General features: G+C 35.1%; 1 non-coding gene across 1 annotated transcript; it reads left to right on the top strand.

The window, feature by feature from the left end:
• The first annotated feature begins 261 nt into the window (after nt 1-261).
• Nucleotides 262-368, top strand: LOC121209305 (small nucleolar RNA R71). Its single transcript, XR_005904421.1, has one exon. It is a non-coding gene; the product is annotated as a small nucleolar RNA R71 (small nucleolar RNA).
• The last annotated feature ends 18,891 nt before the right edge of the window (nt 369-19,259 follow it).

Genomic DNA, 19,259 nt, shown 5'->3' with positions numbered 1-19,259 from the left:
AAACCATCAATTTTCTTATTCAAGAGTTCTACCTGATTAAAGAGCATGGTAACCGAATTGACGTTATAAACACCAACTGTTTTCATTGGCTTTGTCCTCATGACTTGCTACTAATATTTATTCAGTGATATCTCCTCTATAAACTCATAGGCATCTTTAGGTGTTTTATTATTGATGGTTCCGCCAGCAGTTGCGTCAACCATTTGCCGAGTTGAAGGATTCAGGCCATTATGGAATGTTTAAACCTGAAGCCAAAGCGGTAACCCATGGTGAGAACACCTTCTCAAAAGGTCCTTGTATCTCTCCCATGCATCGTAGAGTGTTTCTAAATCCATCTGCACAAAAGAAGAGATATCATTACGTAATTTAGCCGTTTTAGCTGGCAGAAAAAATTTTAGTAAAAATTTTTTGATCATTTGTTCCCAAGTAGTAATTGACCCTCATAGTAAAAAGTTCAACCACTGTTTAGCTTTGTTCCTCAATGAAAAAGAGAATAACCGAAGATGAATGGCATCATCAGAAACGCCATTAATTTTAAATGTATCGCATAGTTCCAAAAACTTTGCTAAGTGAGCATTGGGATCTTCATCCTGCAAACCATCAAACTGAACAAATTGCTGTATCATTTGAATAGTGTTAGGTTTTGGTTCAAAAGTATTTGCAGCTACAGCAGGTCTAACTATGCTCGATTCAGTTCCTGTTAAAGAAGGTTTAGCATAATCATACATAGTGCGTGGAGCAGGATTTTGATTAACTACAATTGCAGGAGGTAGCAGATTGTCTTGGTTTTTAGCCATCACTTCGGTTGGGGGTTCAGTATCATCTTCTTGCTCGTTCTCTGTGTATCTTAGGCTTCGCCTTATTTCTCTTTGGTTTCTGAGGACTGTGGGATCGATTTCTTTATCAAAAAGTAGTGGTCTTGACGGGTTTCTTCTAGTCATATACTATAAAAACCTGTCAGAAGAAAGAAAAAGAAAATTAGTAAATTAGAATAAAATTAAAAATAAAATTAGATTGCAAGAAAAATAAATGGCTAAAGTAATAAAAATTGAGTGTTCCTAATATTTTAGTTCCCCGGCAACGGCGCCAAAAACTTGATCGCGTGATTTCGTGATAGGTTTTAAATATTTATAATTAATTATTCTTGAAACTAACTATTATCACGATGTAGGCAAGTGTACCTATCGAACAATAGTATAGTTTTAGCAAGACCGAATTGTTAAACCCAAAGGAACTAAAAGTACAAGTAATGACTGTCTTTTTATTATCTAGCCTAGGACAGAGAATGGAATTGGGGAATTGCTTTTGGAAAAATTGATTGAATTAAGACAATACCTAAGGAAAAATCCACCTAGACTGTACTTGTTATTCTGGCTCTGAATCAGACGATTTATTCATTTAACTTGTTTCGTAAAGATCCCTAAGTTATGTTATTATCCCTATTCAAGACTAATAACGTCTAATCCCTAGATTGAATAATTGAGACTTTTCTCTAATTAACACACTAGGGTTGCATTAACTCGATCTATGGATCCCCTTAATAGGTTTCACCCTAATCCGGCAAAATCTTGTCACCTTTTGTCTAGACTCGCAATCAACTCCGCTTAATTATGACAAATGTACTCTTAGACAGGGTCTATTCCTCCTCTGAATAAGAGCTTATCTTGAATCAGTATCCTGGGTTATCGAAACAAGAATTAAAAACACATAATTAAGAACAAGTTAAATATTAATCATACAATTCAGAAAATTATAACAAGATTAGTCTTAGGTTTCATTCCCCTTAGGTATTTAGGGGTTTTAGTTCATAACTAAATAAGAAAACATCTCAGGATAATAAATAATACAAAACATAAAGAAAACCCAAAACTCTTGAAGGGGAAATTGAGGAGAGATCTTCAGTCTTGATGGTGAATCTAGCTTCTAAGATGGATCAATCGGCTTCCTTGGAGTAATTCCTTACTCCCTATTCTGTGCCTTTCTTTTCTTCCTCCTCTAGGGTGTATTTATAGGCTTTGGAATGCCTAAGAGCCCTCAAAATTAGCCTTTTTCAAATTGGACTCAACTTGGGCTAGGTAGGGACACGCCCGTGTAACACGCCCGTGTGCGATTACTTCAGGCCGTGATCGAGCCTGCCAAATTGACACAGCCGTGTGGTCTGCCCATGTGAAGAGGTCCAGGCCATGTTGATTTCGTACTTTGGCCCATTTTCTCTGATTTTAGCTCGTTTCTCGTTCCTTTCGCTCTCCTACGCTCTCCTAAGTATAGAACATGAAATTAAAGCATTAGGAGCATCGAAATCACCAATTCTAATTTAGAATCATCCATAAAATGCGTTAAACATGGGGTAAAAATATGTATAAATTACGGTTTATCATGATTTTATATGATATCAGTGACTCTGTATTGTTTTGTAATGTTCTGTCTGTCCGGTGACGCCCCTTACCTATTCCAGTGACAGTTACGGGATAAGGGTGTTACATTTTATTGGTATCAAAGCCATGGTTTAGTTAATTCTAGGACTACCATAGCATATGTTAGTCTAGCTATATATGTCATATATATGAATCTGTGATAGTGTGATGACTCCTAACATTGAAATGTGCTTTTGTATAGCAAATGGATCCCAATAGAGCCGTAGCTGATGATGTTGAAGGCAATGCACCTGCCCCCATGCAAGGGACAGTGCAAGATGATTCACAACCGGCTATGAGTAGCCGTGATAGTGAGGCTAAGCAAGCCTTCTATCAGATGATGGATGAATGGTTCACCCAATACATTAGAACCAATCCGACTGTACAACAACCTCCACCCTCGGTTAATCCTTTTCAAACTCCTGTTATGACTTCCGTGAATCCAGTTTAGTCAAGTAGACCACCAGTTGATAAGATTAGAAAGTATGGGGCTAAAGAGTTCCGAGCTACCATGAATGATGATGCTGAAATAGCTGAATTCTGGTTGGAAAATACAATAAGAGTGTTTGATGAAATGTCTCTGAGTCCTGAGGAGTGTGTAAAATGTGTCGTTTCACTTTTGAGAGATACGGCATACCATTGATGGAAAACTTTAATATCTGTGGTTCCGAGTGAGTGGATTACTTAGGATTTCTTCCAAGCTAAATTTCGAAAGAAATATATCAGTCAGAGGTTTATTGATCAGAAACGCAAAGAGTTTCTCAAACTTAAACAGGGTCGTATGTCTGTTACTGAATACAAACGTGAATTTGTGAGGTTGAGCCAGTATGTTCGGGAATGTGTATCGAATGAAGCAATAATGTTCAAAAGGTTTGAAGATGGATTAAACGAAGATATCCGTCTGTTAGTTGGAATTCTGGAAATTAAAGAAATGGTTGTGCTCGTTGAGCGAGCTTGTAAAGCTGAAGAATTAAGTAAAGAGAAAAGAAAAGCTGATTTTGAAGATATAGATGCTAGAAAGAGATCTTTGAGTAAATCATTTCAGTTTGGGTCAAAGAAATTCCGAGATGATCAGAACCGTTCAAATACTAATGTAGGATATTCAAATAGAGATCGAACTAGATCATATTCGAACACCAGAGCTCTTGTTACACCTGTTGCAAGTGTTGGAAATGTCTGATCAAAGAAACCTAAATGTAAACACTATGGAAAAAGACATCTGGGAAATTGTATATTGAATGACCGAGCCTATTTTTGATGTGGGTCCCTGGATCATTTTGTAAGAGATTGTTCTGAACCCGCTGAGCAAGAAAATATACAGAATCTGAGATCGAGTAACACCTTAGCTAGAGGTAGACCTTCCAAAAATGTAAGAAATGCAAGTAGTGGTCAAAGAGCTACTGGGGATACTGCTGTTAGATATGAGGCCAGAGCACCTGCCAGAGCCCATACTATCATAGCTCGTGAAGAAGCCTCATCTCCAGACGTGATTATTGGTACTTTTACTCTCTATGGTACTTCTGTGATTGCATTGATAGACCCTGGATCAACGCATTCTTATATTTGTATAAATTTAGTGCACAGTAAGACTTTGCCTATAGAGTCTACTGAATTTGTAATTAGAGTATCGAACCCCTTAGGCAAAAGTGTCTTGGTTGATAAAGTTTGCAAGAATTGTCCGTTAATGATTCGAGATATCTGTTTTCCTGCTGATCTGATGCTTTTACCTTTCGATGAATTTGACATAATTCTGGGAATGGATTGGTTAACTCTGCATGGTGCTATTGTAAATTACAAACCAAAAGTCATTGATTTAAGGTGTAAGAATAATGAAATAATCTGAATTGAGTCTAGTGATTTGAATGGACTATCAGCTGTGGTATCTGCAATGAAAATATGGAAATATGTGAAGAAAGGTTGTGAAGCTTACTTAGCTTATGTGTTAGATTCGAAAGTGAATGATAAGAAAGTTGAATCGGTGCCTGTTGTCTGTGAATTCTCTAATGTATTTCCTGGTTTACCACCGATTCAAGAAGTCGAGTTTGGCATTGAATTGGTACCTGGTACTACTCTGATTTTAATAGCTCCGTATAAAATGGCTCCAACCGAGTTAAAGGAATTAAAATCTCAGTTACAAGAATTGACCGATCGAGGATTTGCTAGACTGAGCTTTTCACCTTGGGGTGCTCCTGTTCTGTTTGTGAAAAAGAAAGATAGCGCAATGAGAATGTGTATTGATAACAGAAAACTTAATAAAGTGACCGTAAGAAACAAATACCCTCTGCCTAGAATTGATGATTTATTTGATCAGTTGAAAGGTGCTACTGTGTTTTCAAAGATAGATCTGAGGTCGGGTTACTATCAGTTGCAGGTAAGGGACTCTGACATTCCGAAAACTGCTTTCAGAACGAGGTACGGCCTTTATGAATTTTTAGTTATGCCTTTCGAATTAACTAATGCACCTGCCATCTTTATGGATTTGATGAATAGAATTTTCAGACCGTATTTAGATCAATTTGTTGTAGTTTTTATTGATGACATATTGATTTATTCACGTGATGAATCTGAGCATGCTGAACATCTGAGAATAGTGCTACAAACTTTGCGAGATAAACAATTGTATGCAAATTTTAGTAAATGTGAAATCTGGTTGTGAGAACTTGGTTTTCTGGGTCATATTGTATCAGCTTTCGGTATCCGACTTGATCCGAGCAAGATTTCAGCTATTCTGGATTGGAAGCCTCCGAGGAATGTATCTGAATTCTGCAGTTTTCTGGGACTTGCCGGTTACTACAGACAATTTGTAAAAGATTTCTCTGTGATAGCAACTCCGTTGAGAAAATTACTTCAGAAAGATGTGAAGTTTGAATGGTCTGAGAAATGTTAGAAAAGTTTTGACCGGTTAAAAGCTCTGTTAACTGAAGCTCCGGTATTGGTACAACCTGAGTCGGGTAAAGAATTTATTGTTTACAGTGATGCTTTGTTGAATGGACTTGGTTGTGTTTTAATGCAAGAAGGAAAAGTTGTTGCTTATGCTTCGAGAAATTTGAAGCCGCATGAGAAGAACTATCCAACACACGACCTTGAGTTAGCCGCCATTGTGTTTGCTTTGAAGATCTGGCATCACTATCTCTTTGGTGAAAAATGTCACGTGTTTTCTGATCATAAAAGTCTGAAGTATTTAATGACGCAAAAAGTTTTGATTTTGCAACAGAGAAGATGGTTAAAACTGCTAAAAGACTACGAACTTGTGATTGATTATCATTCGAGTAAAGCTAATGTTGTTGCTGATGCTCTAAGTAGGAAATCTTTATCTGCGTTACGTGCTATGAATGCTCATTTAGAACTGTCTGATGATACCTTAGTTTGTGCTGAATTGAAAGCAAAACCCTTATTTTTACAATAGATTATCGAAGCTCAGAAGGTTGATAATGAGGTTATGGTTAAACGAACTCAGTGTGATTCTGATTCTGAATTCCAGATAGATGTTGACGACTGTCTGAGGTTCAGAAATAGACTTTGTGTTCCGAGAAATCCAGATTTGATTCAAACGATTTTGAGTGAAGCCTACAATAGTAGATTTTCTATACATCCAGGAAGTACAAACATGTATAATGATTTGAAACAACTATATTGGTGGCCGGGAATGAAAAGAGATATTTTTTACTTTGTTTCGAGATGTTTGATCTGTTAGCAAGTTAAAGCTGAACATCAGGTGCCATCTGGGTTATTACAACCAATTATGATTCCGGAGTGGAAATGGGATCGAGTGACCATGGATTTTGTTTCGGGTTTGCCTCTGTCTCCTAAAAAGAAAGATGCAATTTGGGTTGTAGTTGATCGTTTCACGAAATCAGCTCATTTTATTCCAATTCGGTTTGGTTATTCGCTTGGTAAGCTAGCTGAGTTGTATATTCCTGATATTGTGAGATTGCATGGTGTGCCATTGTCAATAGTGTCTGATAGAGACCCGAGATTTACATCACGATTCTGGAAGAAATTGCAAGACGCTCTGGGAACTAAATTGTATTTTAGTACTACTTTTCATCTGCAAACGAATGATCAATCTGAAAGGATTATTCAGATACTTGAGGATTTGTTGAGATGTTGCATTCTCGAGTTTGAAGGTGCGTGGGAACAGTATTTACCTTTGATTGAATTTGCCTATAATAATAGCTTTCAATCTAGTATCAAAATGGCACCGTACGAAGCCTTATATGGTAGAAAGTGTAGAACTCTGTTATACTAGTCTGGTCTCAGTGAGAATAAGATATACGACATTGATTTGATAAAAAAAATAGAACAGAAAGTGAAAGTAATCCGAGATAGTCTAAAAGATGCCTCTGATCGTTAGAAATCTTATGCAAATTTAAAACGAAAAGATATCGAATTTGAGGTCGGTGATAAAGTGTTTTTGAAAGTATCTCCGTGGAAGAAACTGTTTCGATTTGCTAAAAGGGGAAGTTGAGTCTGAGGTTCATTGGACCGTATGAAATCACCGAGCGAATTGGAACGGTTGCTTATAGATTAAGGCTACCATCTAAGTTAGAAAAGATTCATAATGTATTTCATGTATCGATGCTTCGATGGTATAGATCTGATCTGTCTCATGTAATTTCACCGTCTGGGATTGAAATTCGGTCTGATATAACTTATGAAGAAAAGTCGATTCTAATCTTAGCTCGAGAGATCAAAGGATTACGTAATAAGAGAATCCCGTTAGTCAAAGTGTTGTGGCATAGACACGGAGTAGAAGAGGCAACATGGGAGCCTGAAGATTCAATGAGACAACAATATCCGAATCTGTTTAACGGTAAGATTTTCAGGGATGAAAATCCCTAAGGGGGAGAATTGTAACAGTCCGGTCTTGACCCTAGTCGGAATAGTCGTTTTGGGACCACAAATTCGAGTTTGAAAAATATTCTAATATTATTTTCTGTGCCTGTGATATGTGAATTTATATCTGCGAAATTTCTGTGATTTAATTTGTCTATTTCTGTGCTTAATTATGAAAAAGGATTAAATCGCGTAAAGTGTAAAAGTTGAGAGCTAAATGTTAAAGCACCTAATTGGCTTGGCTTTTAAAATATGGGTCATTGCATGTCAAATTTACCAATGAATTAATGCATGTACAAAAGTAGCCATGAGTTGGTGGATTTTTATTGAAAGGAAAAAAAGGTTAATTTAGTAATGTTATTATACATAAAAAAACATGAAAATGGCCATAAACACATTGTTATTGCCGAAAATTCAAAAGAAATAAAAGGATAAGAACACTTAGGGTTCGGCCACTTCATTTCTTGATTAAGGTTTGTACTTTGGTCCGTTTTTGATAATTTCTACGTTTCTTGATCATTGCTTTGTGTTCTGCAAAGCCCATGTCTGAATTTTTGTTTTTGTTAAAGATTTCATGAAATGCCATTGTTGATATCATGAGCTTTGTGATGTTTTTGGATGAATTATGAAGGCTTGGTAGATGGATTATAAGTTTTGTCTTTGAGTTTTGATGTAATAGAGTCATTTGGACTAACTTGTGAAAATAAGGTTTTGAAGGACTAATTTGTGAATTAAATGTGTTATTTGGGCTTGTATGGAAGCCATGTATATTTGGCCAAGCTATAGTATTGATGAATTATGCATATTTGTGATTTTGTGAAAAATTGTCTAAATTGTCAAAGTGTATTAGATCAAGAACAAAGAAAATTGAACTTAGATCGAGGAAAGTCCAAAATAGTTGAATAGTCGACTCGTTCTGTCCGAAATCCGTACGAGGTAATTCAAATTACAATTAAGTGTTAATTGAAATAAATTCTGCTTATATAAACTATAAATTGTATTGGATGGCGATGAGAGCCTGATGAATGGATTTCGAGTAAATTCTGATAATATGGTAGTATCTGAAAAGCTCAGTATGTTTTTAAACAAAGTTGACATCTATCTGAGACATCGTGTAAGACCGTGTCTGGGACAAAGGCCTCAATTGAGATTTATGTGTTAGACCATGTCTAGGACATTGGCATCATATTTGATTTCATGTAAGAACCTATCTGGGACAGAGGCATCGATATTGTATTACATATAAGACCACGTCCGGGGCGTCGACATTGTACTTGGTTATGAACATCTGTATCGTTTCTGAACCGTCTGATGATAACGTACGAAAATGAGTATTTGAAATTTATAACTTATGCATGTACATTTGTATCGTACTAAATTTCTGAATATTGAAAACTCTGTCTCTGTGAAATATGTATGGAATTAGAAATGAAGCATGATATATATACAACAATGGTATATGGTTAAGTATGAATTATTCTATGAAATGGTTATGAATCTATATGTTGAATGGTACATATATGCTTTAGTAATTAGACTAATTATATTTGGCTTACTAAGCTCCTTTTAGCTTACTCTGTGTGCTTACTGTCTGTTTTATAGTTATCATAGCTACTGAAGGCTCGGGGACAGTCGAGGATTGTCACCAGACTATCGATCTCATTTTGGTACTTTGAAAGTTTAAATATTTTAAAGTATGGCATGTATAGGCTAGAATATCCATATATTAAGTTTTGAATTGTATATATGTGAAGCCATGAGAGTTGGCTAGAAAATGGTATGTTTGTGTTAAGATTTGGCATGGTTTTGAATGGGTTGTTGAATGATGATGATATAGTTGTAATGAAGCATGTTTTGAGTATGAACTTGGCTGGGAATTTGTTGTATGAATGTTACTTAGCATTGCTTGAAGGATTGACCCTTAAAGGGGTGGCAAATTGGCTTAAATCAAGCCTACATTATGCCACACGGTCAGAGGCCACGGGCGTGCCTGGTGGCCTTGTTAGTTTGGCAGTAACCTCTTAAAATTTGCACGATTAGGGAACACGGGTGTGCCTTATGGCCGTGGGCTTAAGTCAGTAGCTAGCTATGTATCAAACGATCATGGCACACAGCCGTGTCTGTTGGCCGTATGAAAAAGTCAATACAGGACCTCTTTTTGGCACGGTTGGATCACATGGGCGTGGCTTATGCCCGTGTAAGTCACACGGGCGTGTGGCTTTGACAGCTTCGAAATATTTGATTAAGTTCTAAAAATTTTGAATAAGTTCAGTTTAATCCCGATCTCTCCTAAATGTATGTTTTAAGTCTCGTAGAATATATTAAAGGTTGAATTGTGAATGAATATCTATGTAGTGATATTATATGATATCAGTGATTCTGTATTGTTCTATAATGTTCTGTCTGTCCATTGACGCCCCTTACCTATTCGAGTGATGGTTACGGGATAAGAGTGTTACAAACATGCTTATAACTTATGTTTTACTCAATCAAAACATACCAAAACACATATATAAATCAACTAACTAAGCCTTTACCAAACATTCATCATTATGCACCAATTCACAAGCACAATTCAAATCTAATATCAACCATTTAACATTTACTATATCATTATCCACAAGCCTCATAATATAAGGCATTCACATATCCATCGATGAACTCTAAATAACAACCATATATGCATATATATGACATAACCAAATTCATCAAATTAAGCCAAATCTCATGGCTATATTTACGAACCAAACATAAATATTTATAATGCCAATTCATATGGCCAAATTCATTAATAAGTTATAACCAAAATCATTATTAACCCATATTCAAAATGACTCAAAATACCTATACATACCATATACTTAAAGTACCAATTTTCATGGGTAATGAGTGATTGGTGGATAATGTGAAGCGATCTCCGACGATCCCCGAATCCGAGCTAGCCTTGTAATCATTATAAAACATAGAAAAGTTAAACGATATAAGCTATAAAGCTTAGTAAGCTTATATGAAATAATATTAATGCAATCACATAAACATAATTCAATAATTTTAATACACCAATATGTAGCTTACATTAACTAAAAAACCTTTCAAATACTCATTCACAAAACTATATACTTTCATCATCATTTCTTTGATTCAACGCTAAAATAGTTTATGCACATACCTGTACTATCTCGTATCAATCTCATACACATTCTTGTCTTTCTTTTACCCGTTGAACCATTCAAAATAGAAGTCAAATACTCAAGGCTCTCACACAATAAGCACCTATACCATGGCCCATAGCCAAGTCAAGGTAACTTATCTCCAAAATACTAATATCATGGCCCGAAGCCAAATTAGCGGATATGCATGGCCCAAAGCCAAATCGATATAACTCGCACCTGAAGTGTTATATCATGGCCCAAAGCCAACTCAATGTATTCCCTAATGACATGTCACTAGCATCCTAAACTATTCCTAAAGTTTAACTGGGATTTCAAATGTCAAATCATCGTTGAAACACTATCATTCATATACACAGTCTTGTATTTGCAATTTATACAATATCAAAGCATATAAAATATATTTGTTTTGAAATTTATCACATACAAACTTACCTCAAATGTAAAAACGACAAAATAAGTCGTTTAGTCGATAACTTTCGTTTTTCCTCGATCTAGATCCGAATTTCACTTTTCTTGATCTAAATATATCTTTGAAAAGGTGTTTTCAATAGCAAGAATATGAAGCGAATTTTGGCTTTGTTTTTAATTAAATTAACCTTTAATAACCAAATACCAAAATTAACCTTAAAATTAATTCAAAATTTCATTTATGACAAGCCATTATTAACCACTATCATATTAATGGTCTAATTACTACTCAAGGACCTTAACTTTAAGTTTCTATAGCTATTAGACACCTTTAACTATTAGAACATCACTTTTACACTTTACGCAATTTAGTCCTTTTTATCAAATTAAGCATTCAAACGATAATATTACTTCACGAAACTTTCACTCAATCATGTTGTAGAAATTAAAATAATAATAAAATTAAATATTTTGGCCTCGAATTTGTGGTCCCGAAACCACTGTTCCAATTTGACTAAAAACGAGCTGTTACATCATCACAGATTGTAATAATCCCGAAGGCACTTGATGTTCGGCTTTAACTTGCTGACAAACTAGACATCTTAATACAAACTCTAAAATATCTCGTTTCAAGCCCTGCCACCAATATAATTGTTTTAAATCATTGCACATTTTAGTATTCCCTGGGTGAACAGATAGACAACCACTGTGCGCTTCATGTAAAATTTTCTGAATGAGCTCAGAATTCTTTGGTACGCAAATTTTATCTCAGAACATTAAAAAGTTATCGGATCCGATCTGATAGTTTAAAACACTAGTCGACTCACATTGTGCTTTTTTGGCTTGTAACTCGTTATCAAACTTCTAAGCTTCACAAATTTATTGAAGAAAAACTGGTTTAGCTTTCAACTCAACTAGAATTGAATCATCATCAGATAAACTTAGTTGATTATTCATCACTCTTAAAGAAAATAAAGATTTTCTACTCAGAACATTTGCAACTATGTTCGCTCTACCCGGATGATAATCAATCACTAACTCGTAGCCTTTTAACAACTCGAGTCATCTCCGTTGTCACAAATTCAAATCGTTTTGAGTCATTATGTACTTCAAACTCTTATGATCAGTAAAGATATGATATTTTTCACCATATAAATGATGTCACCAAATTTTCAATGCGAAGACAATAGCGGCCAACTCTAAATCATGCTTTGGATAATTCTTTTCATGCAGCTTCAACTGTCTAGAAGCATAAGCTATCACTTTACCCTCTTGCATCAAAACACAACCCAAACCGTTTAATGACGTGTCGCTTAAAATCACGAACTCTTCACTCGACTCAGGTTGAACTAACGCTAGTGCCTCAGTTAATAATGCGTTCAATTGATCAAAACTTTGTTAACATTTTTCAGACCACTCAAACTTCACATCTTTTTGTAGCAATCTAGTCATCGATGTAGAAATCACCGAAAATCCTTTAACAAAATGTCGATAATAACTAGCTAAACTCAAAAAACTTCGGACTTCAAATACATTTCTCGATGGTTTCCAGTCAACAACTGCTGAAATTTTGCTTGGATCAACTCGTATACCTTTTGCTGAAATAATATGTCCCAAAAATACAATTTCTCGAAGCCAAAACTCACACTTACTGAATTTAGCGAACAGTTGCTTACCTCTCAAGGTTTGTAGCACAATCCTCAAATGCTCGGCACGTTCAGACTCATATCAAGAATAGATTAGAATGTCGTCAATGAACACAACCACAAATCTGTTTCAATACAGTCTAAAAATTCAATTCATCAAATCCATAAAAATGGCAGGAGCATTAGTTAATCCAAAAGGCATAACAAGAAATTCATAATACCTGTACCTTGTTCTGAATGTAGTTTTCAGCACATCTAAATCTTTAACTTGCAACTGATAGTAGCCCGATCTCAAATCAATCTTCGAAAACATTGTTCCTCCTTTCAACTGATCAAACAAATCATCTATTCTCGGTAAAGGATACCTATTATTTATCATAACCTTGTTGAGTTGTTGATAGTCAATACACATTCTCATTAATCCATCTTTTTTCTTTACAAACAACACTAGCTCACCCCATGGTGTAAAACTAGGTCTTGCAAAACCTCTATTGGTTAACTCTTGCAACTGAGATTTCAACTCTTTCAATTCTGTTGTAGCCATTTTATATGGGGCTATAGATATCGGTGATGTTTCGGGTACTAACTCAGTAGCAAACTCAACCTCTCTGATTGGTGGTAACCCCGATAATTCTTCCGGAAACACATCCGGATACTCACAGAAAACTGGCACAGATTCAATCTTAGATTTAGACACTTTTGTATCTAACACATAAGAAAAATAAGCTTCGCAACCGTTTCTTATACACCTTTGAGCTGACATAGACGAAATCGCAACAGGCAACCCACTTGACTTATCTGATTCAATTCAAAGAATTTCGTTGTTCTGACATTTCAATTCAATTGTCTTTCGTCTAAAATTCACAACGGCATCATGTAGCGTAAACCAATCCATACCCAGAATTACATCAAATTTATCAAATGGAAAAAGTATCAAATTAGCCGAAAAATAGAACCCCGAGTCATTAAAAGACAGTTCTTGCAAACTTTATCGACTAGAACATATTTTCCTAAGGGGTTTGATGCTTTAATCACAAACTCAGTAGACTCAATAGGAAAACTCTTATTAGACACCAAATTCATAAAAATATATGAACAAGTTGATCCAGGATCAATCAAAGCAATCACATTAGTGTCATAAAGAGAAAATGTACCAGTGATAACATCGGGTGACGACGCATCTTTGCGAGCGCAAATAGCGTAAACTTTTACAGGTGATCTGACCTCAAATCTCACAATGGAGTGCTTAGTTGTTCCTCTACTACTATACACTTCCCCGTATTTCTAGGTGGGCTCAGTCTTACATTCTGGAACTTATCTTTCTCATCTAATTCGGGACAATATCTTGCGTTCCATATCTGAAACAAGCCCGGTCACTCATTCTACATTCACCAGGATGTTGTCTTTCGTATTGTTGACATTCAGGTCTATACTTTCTCACACTGCCAACACTCAATACTGATGTAGCTTGAGCTTTAGGACTTGGGTATTGTTTTCCACGATCTCTGTTTGAATATCCCACTGAAGCATTTGTGCGACTATACAAATCTCGTGATTTCTTTGATGAAGACTGATATGGTTTATTCATTGATCTTTTCCTCGAATCTCTAGCTTTGAAATCCGCCTTTCTCTTTTCTTTGCCAAGTTCTTCAGCTTTACAAGCTCTGTCAACAACTACAACAAATTCTTTCAACTCTAGAATACCGACTAGCAATCTGATATCCTCATTCAATCCATATTCGAACCTTTTACACATAATTGCTTCGGTTGAAACATACTCCAGAGCATATTTACTAAGTCTCATGAATTCCTGCTCATACTCTATCATAGACATACGGCCCTGTTTCAACTCTAGAAACTCTTTTCGTTTTTGATCAATAAACCGTTGACTGATGTATTTCTTCTTAAACTCAGCTTGAAAGAATTCCCAAGTAACTCTTTCTCTTGATACCACAGACACCAAAGTATTCCACCATTGATACATAGTGTCCCTCAAAAGTGATACGGCACATTTTAAACACTCTGCTAGCGTACATGAAAGTTCATCAAACACCCGAATTGTATTTTCAAGCCAAAACTCAGTTCTCTTAGGATCATTGTCAACATTAGCTCTAAAATCTTTGGCTCCGTGTTTTCAAATCATATCAACCAACGGTTTATTCAATCATAAAAACTCTACATCTTGAAGGGTTACAGGAATCGATTGGGGATTAGGTAGGGGATGAGGTTGTTGAGCAGCCAAATTTGTCCGAACAAACTCCGTAAACCACTCGTTCATAATCTGGAAGAAGGCTTCTTTAGTCTCTCCTCTCTGGTTATCGAATACGAGTCTAGACTTCGTTTGCACTACCCCGTGAATGGAGCCAAGCATATTACTTTCAACATCATTAGCTACAGCTCGATTGGGATCCATTTACTATACGAAAACACATTTTAAATTGTCAAGAGTCATCACACTATCACAGGTTATATATGGCATGTATAGCTAGACTCTCACATACACTACGTTAGTCCTAGAATCGACTAAATCGTAGCTCTAATTCCAATAAATGTAACACCCCTCACCCGTATTAAATGTCAAAATAGGGTTACGGAGCATTACCAAACTTATCACACTTTTAAACATATATTTATCATACAATTAGTCAATTCAAATACAATTCATTCACAACCAATCATATTGTCCCTAATACGAGCCTACGAGGCCTAAAACATGCATTAAGGGTGGTTTGGAAATAAATCGATAACTTTAGAAACTTTTGAAACAGTTAGAAAATTTTTCCAAAAATAGGGGACACACGCCCGTGTGGCCCGGCAGTGTGAGACAAAAACACGCCCGTGTCGCAGGCCATCTGGACATTCAAAATAGGAACACATGGTCGTGTCCCAGCCCGTGTTCGAACCTGTATAACTCTTTGACTTGGGTCACACCCCCATATGGCTAGCCCGTGTGCCATAAAAATGGCCACACACGCCTGTGCACCAGGCCGTGTGTTAAGCCGTGCCAGTCCTGTAGGGTATACTGACTTATGCCACACGGCCAAGTCACACGCCTGTGTGTGAGACCATGTGGAGTATACTGACTTGATTTCAATTACAACACCAAGGAACACACAGCCGTGTAACATAACCGTGTGTCACACATGGCTGAGACACACGCCCGTGTCTCTGCCTGTGTGGAAAAAAATAGGCTATTTACCAAGCCATTTTGCCACCTCAACTTGCATACACCTACACCACATCAATTGGCACCAAAACAAAGCATAAATAATCATTCATACATCCTCAACCAAGCATCATTTATACCATTTCATAACTAACAAATACCAAACTTATCAATACCACAATGTACCATTCAATTCATATCAAATCTCCTAATCTCAAACATCAATATGAACACTTTCAAATTTGCATCATCTAGCTTAATCTCATAACATACCAAATCCAATTCTCAACCATTTAGTACCCCTAATGGCCAAATATCAACAAGCATAACATATTCATCTTTAATCACATAACCAAGCCATATGCACATAGATATATACATAATTACATCAACCAAAATAAGCCAACTCTTATGGCTATATACAAACCAAAACATTTAACATTTACAAGCCATTTCAATTGACCAAAATCATTACCGAGTCATAACCAAAATAACCACAATCCTATTCATGCCATACAACCAAAACATAAGCTCAAAAGTACCAAAGTGATATTAGGATAGTGTGACGAAGTCTTCGACGATCCCCAAATCTGAACTAGCTTTGAAATCATTATAAAATATGGTAAAATAAACAGAGTAAGCTTTATAGCTTAGTAAGCTCATATGAAATAAACTCAATTTGATTATAAATATACAATTCAACAAATTGAATATCTCAATATGTAACTCATATTAACTAACAAACCTTTCGTATATTCAAACATAAGATTATACATGTCATTCACAAATTTCTTCGATTTAAAGCTTATACGGTTCATATACATACCTGTACCATCTCCTATCAATCTTTTAATTACCTGTTGAATCATTCGGAATACTATCAGATACACGGGAAACTTGCACCCTAAGTGCCACATATATAGTTGAAGCTATCTCAATCCCGTATCACATATACAACTCACACTAGAGCTATCAATGGGCCTGCTCACACAAGCTGTCAACAAGACATAGCTACATGGTGCTGCTCACACAAGCTGTCAAGTAACCATAACATATACAGGTATACTCAGCCACCGGTAGGATGCACAGGACTAGCACCCGGATCACATAATCACAATAACCCCGAATGACATGTCATTCGTATCCTAATCTATTCGTAAGGTTCAACCGAGATTTCAAATGCTGAATCGTCATCGAATCATTGTCAAACATGGTCGTAGTTTCATATTCACAGTTTATGCAATATCAAAGCATTTAAAATTCATTTATAATGAAACTTATTACATATGAGCTTACCTCGGATGCAAAAGCGACGACACGAGTCAACTATTCCAAAACCTTGTTCTTTCCCTAATCTAAGTCCGTATTTCACCTTTCTTGATCTAATTATAATAAAATTTAACTTATTTAATTATCTCTCTATTCAATTTAGTCCACAATTCACATTAAGGCACTTTTACACGTTTGCCCCTAATGTTTCATATTTTTACAATTTAGTCATTATTTCATAAAATCAAAAATTCATGCAATTCTATCAAAACCCATTCTAGCCGAATTTCAATTAGGTCCCTAGCAGCTCATATTTTTCATTTATTTCACATTTTAACCATAAAGTTTTCATATTTCACAATTTAATCCCTAATTTGCATTTTCACTAAAAATCACTTAACAAAACTTGTATAACTATCATTAAACATTCATAATCTATCATCAAACATAAAAATACTCATAAATTCATAAATAGAAACATTCTAAATCTTTAACAGTTTTGCAAAATAGTCCCTGGGCTAGATAGACCTATCTGCAACGATCTCAAAAACATAGAAAACATTAAAAATGGGACAAAAACAGACTTACAATTGAGCTAATGAAGGTGTCGAATGCTTCAAGCCATAAAATGGTGTTCTCATTTCTAATTTTCGGCTAGAGAAGATGAAATTGAGAAGAAAATTTGACTTGTTTTTATTTAATTTACTTTAATTACTAAATTACCAAATTAACCTTACTAATAAACCATTAAAACACCTAATAATGTGTCCATAAATTTCCACTCACCATTATAATGGTCTATCTACCACTTAAGGACTCTTACTTTAGGGTTCTATAGCTATTTAATACCTTTAGCTATTAGAACATCACTTTTTCACTTTACGCGATTTAGTCATTTTTATCGAATTGAGCATTCAAACGATAAATTTTCTTAACGAAATCTTCACACAAACACACTATCATACGGTAAACAATACAATAATAATAAAATAATTATTTTGACTCTGAATTTGTGGTTCGGAAACCACTGTTCCAATTTGACTAAAAACGAGCTGTTACAAACCTGGACTGGTAATTTATTTTCATTTTAAAGGTTTAGTCTGGACTATTAACCTTACGTGTATACGTAGCTCTGACTAGGATATTTCTCTGTGTTGTCAATGGTTTAGCACATACAGTTAACCTGACACATATATTTGTGTACCCTACTAGCTTGAATGAGAAATAAATGTTTCCTACACTCACGTATTGAGTTTTTTTACAAAGTTCAATCAAAAAACTCAAAGAATATATAGTGTGAAATTGTATCATTAATGTGGATGAAATATGAAATCTTAATATATGTTTGTTCATTAATTATTGACCTGGAATTATTGAACAATGTCATGATATGAATGAATAAGACAAGAATATATGATGAAATTTTTAATGATGAAAGTGTTACAAAGTGGTAAATTGGAAAATGGATTCATGATTAATTTTGAGTTAAAGTTAGTATTTTACCATTTGAAATTATATATGTGGTTTGGACTAAATCTCATATGGTTGATGTTTTAAATGTTATGATAGGAGAATTTGTTTCATATTGATTCATGTAATTGTTAAATTGTTAAGTTATTTGTTCATATTGTATCAGCTTACTAAGTATTTTATATACTTACTCGGGTCACTACTTTTCTTTAGATTTTGAAATGATCGAAACATGTCAATCGGATTAACGAGAAGCAGACACCTTTCGTCTCTCGATTCAGTATACTTTTGATGTTTCGAGCTTGATTATTTATAGTATGTACTTAGGAGGATTAAATTGAAACGTAAGGCTTGTGTTTGTGGTTTGGCACAATTCTGTTTGAATGAATACAAATATTTAAATATATGCATATGGTAATTTAGCATATAGATAATTATGGCAAAGACATAGATAGTTTTAAGTATTTTTTTAGTTGAGAGCATGAAATGGCAATGGACTTTGGAATGTTAGTTAAATGTTTACATTTGGTCTAATTGAGTTCTGATATGTAATGATTAAAGGCATTAGTAATTATGCTATGTTTTGCTTGATAAAATTGGTATAAAGTTTTAGGTTATATTTTAAACTTTACCTATAGTCAAAAAACTTGATGGTCGTGAAACTAACTAAAAATTTGACTTAAGGCAAGTGCATCTACCGAACAGTAGTATAGTTATGGTGAGACCGAAAATATTGTATCCACGAAGACTAAAAGTACTAGTAATTACTATCTTTTTATTATCTAGCCTAAGAATTAAATGGTGTTTTTAAACTAAACTAATTTTCTAATTTAACTAAGATTACTACAGAGATGAAAGTTGGAAAATACTTTAGAAA

This window comes from Gossypium hirsutum, chromosome A10 (genome assembly GCF_007990345.1).
Source record: "Gossypium hirsutum isolate 1008001.06 chromosome A10, Gossypium_hirsutum_v2.1, whole genome shotgun sequence".
In the NCBI taxonomy this organism is placed as follows: domain Eukaryota; kingdom Viridiplantae; phylum Streptophyta; class Magnoliopsida; order Malvales; family Malvaceae; genus Gossypium; species Gossypium hirsutum.
Note: the sequence above shows the minus strand (reverse complement) of the source record. Positions and strands in the feature narration are given on the sequence as shown.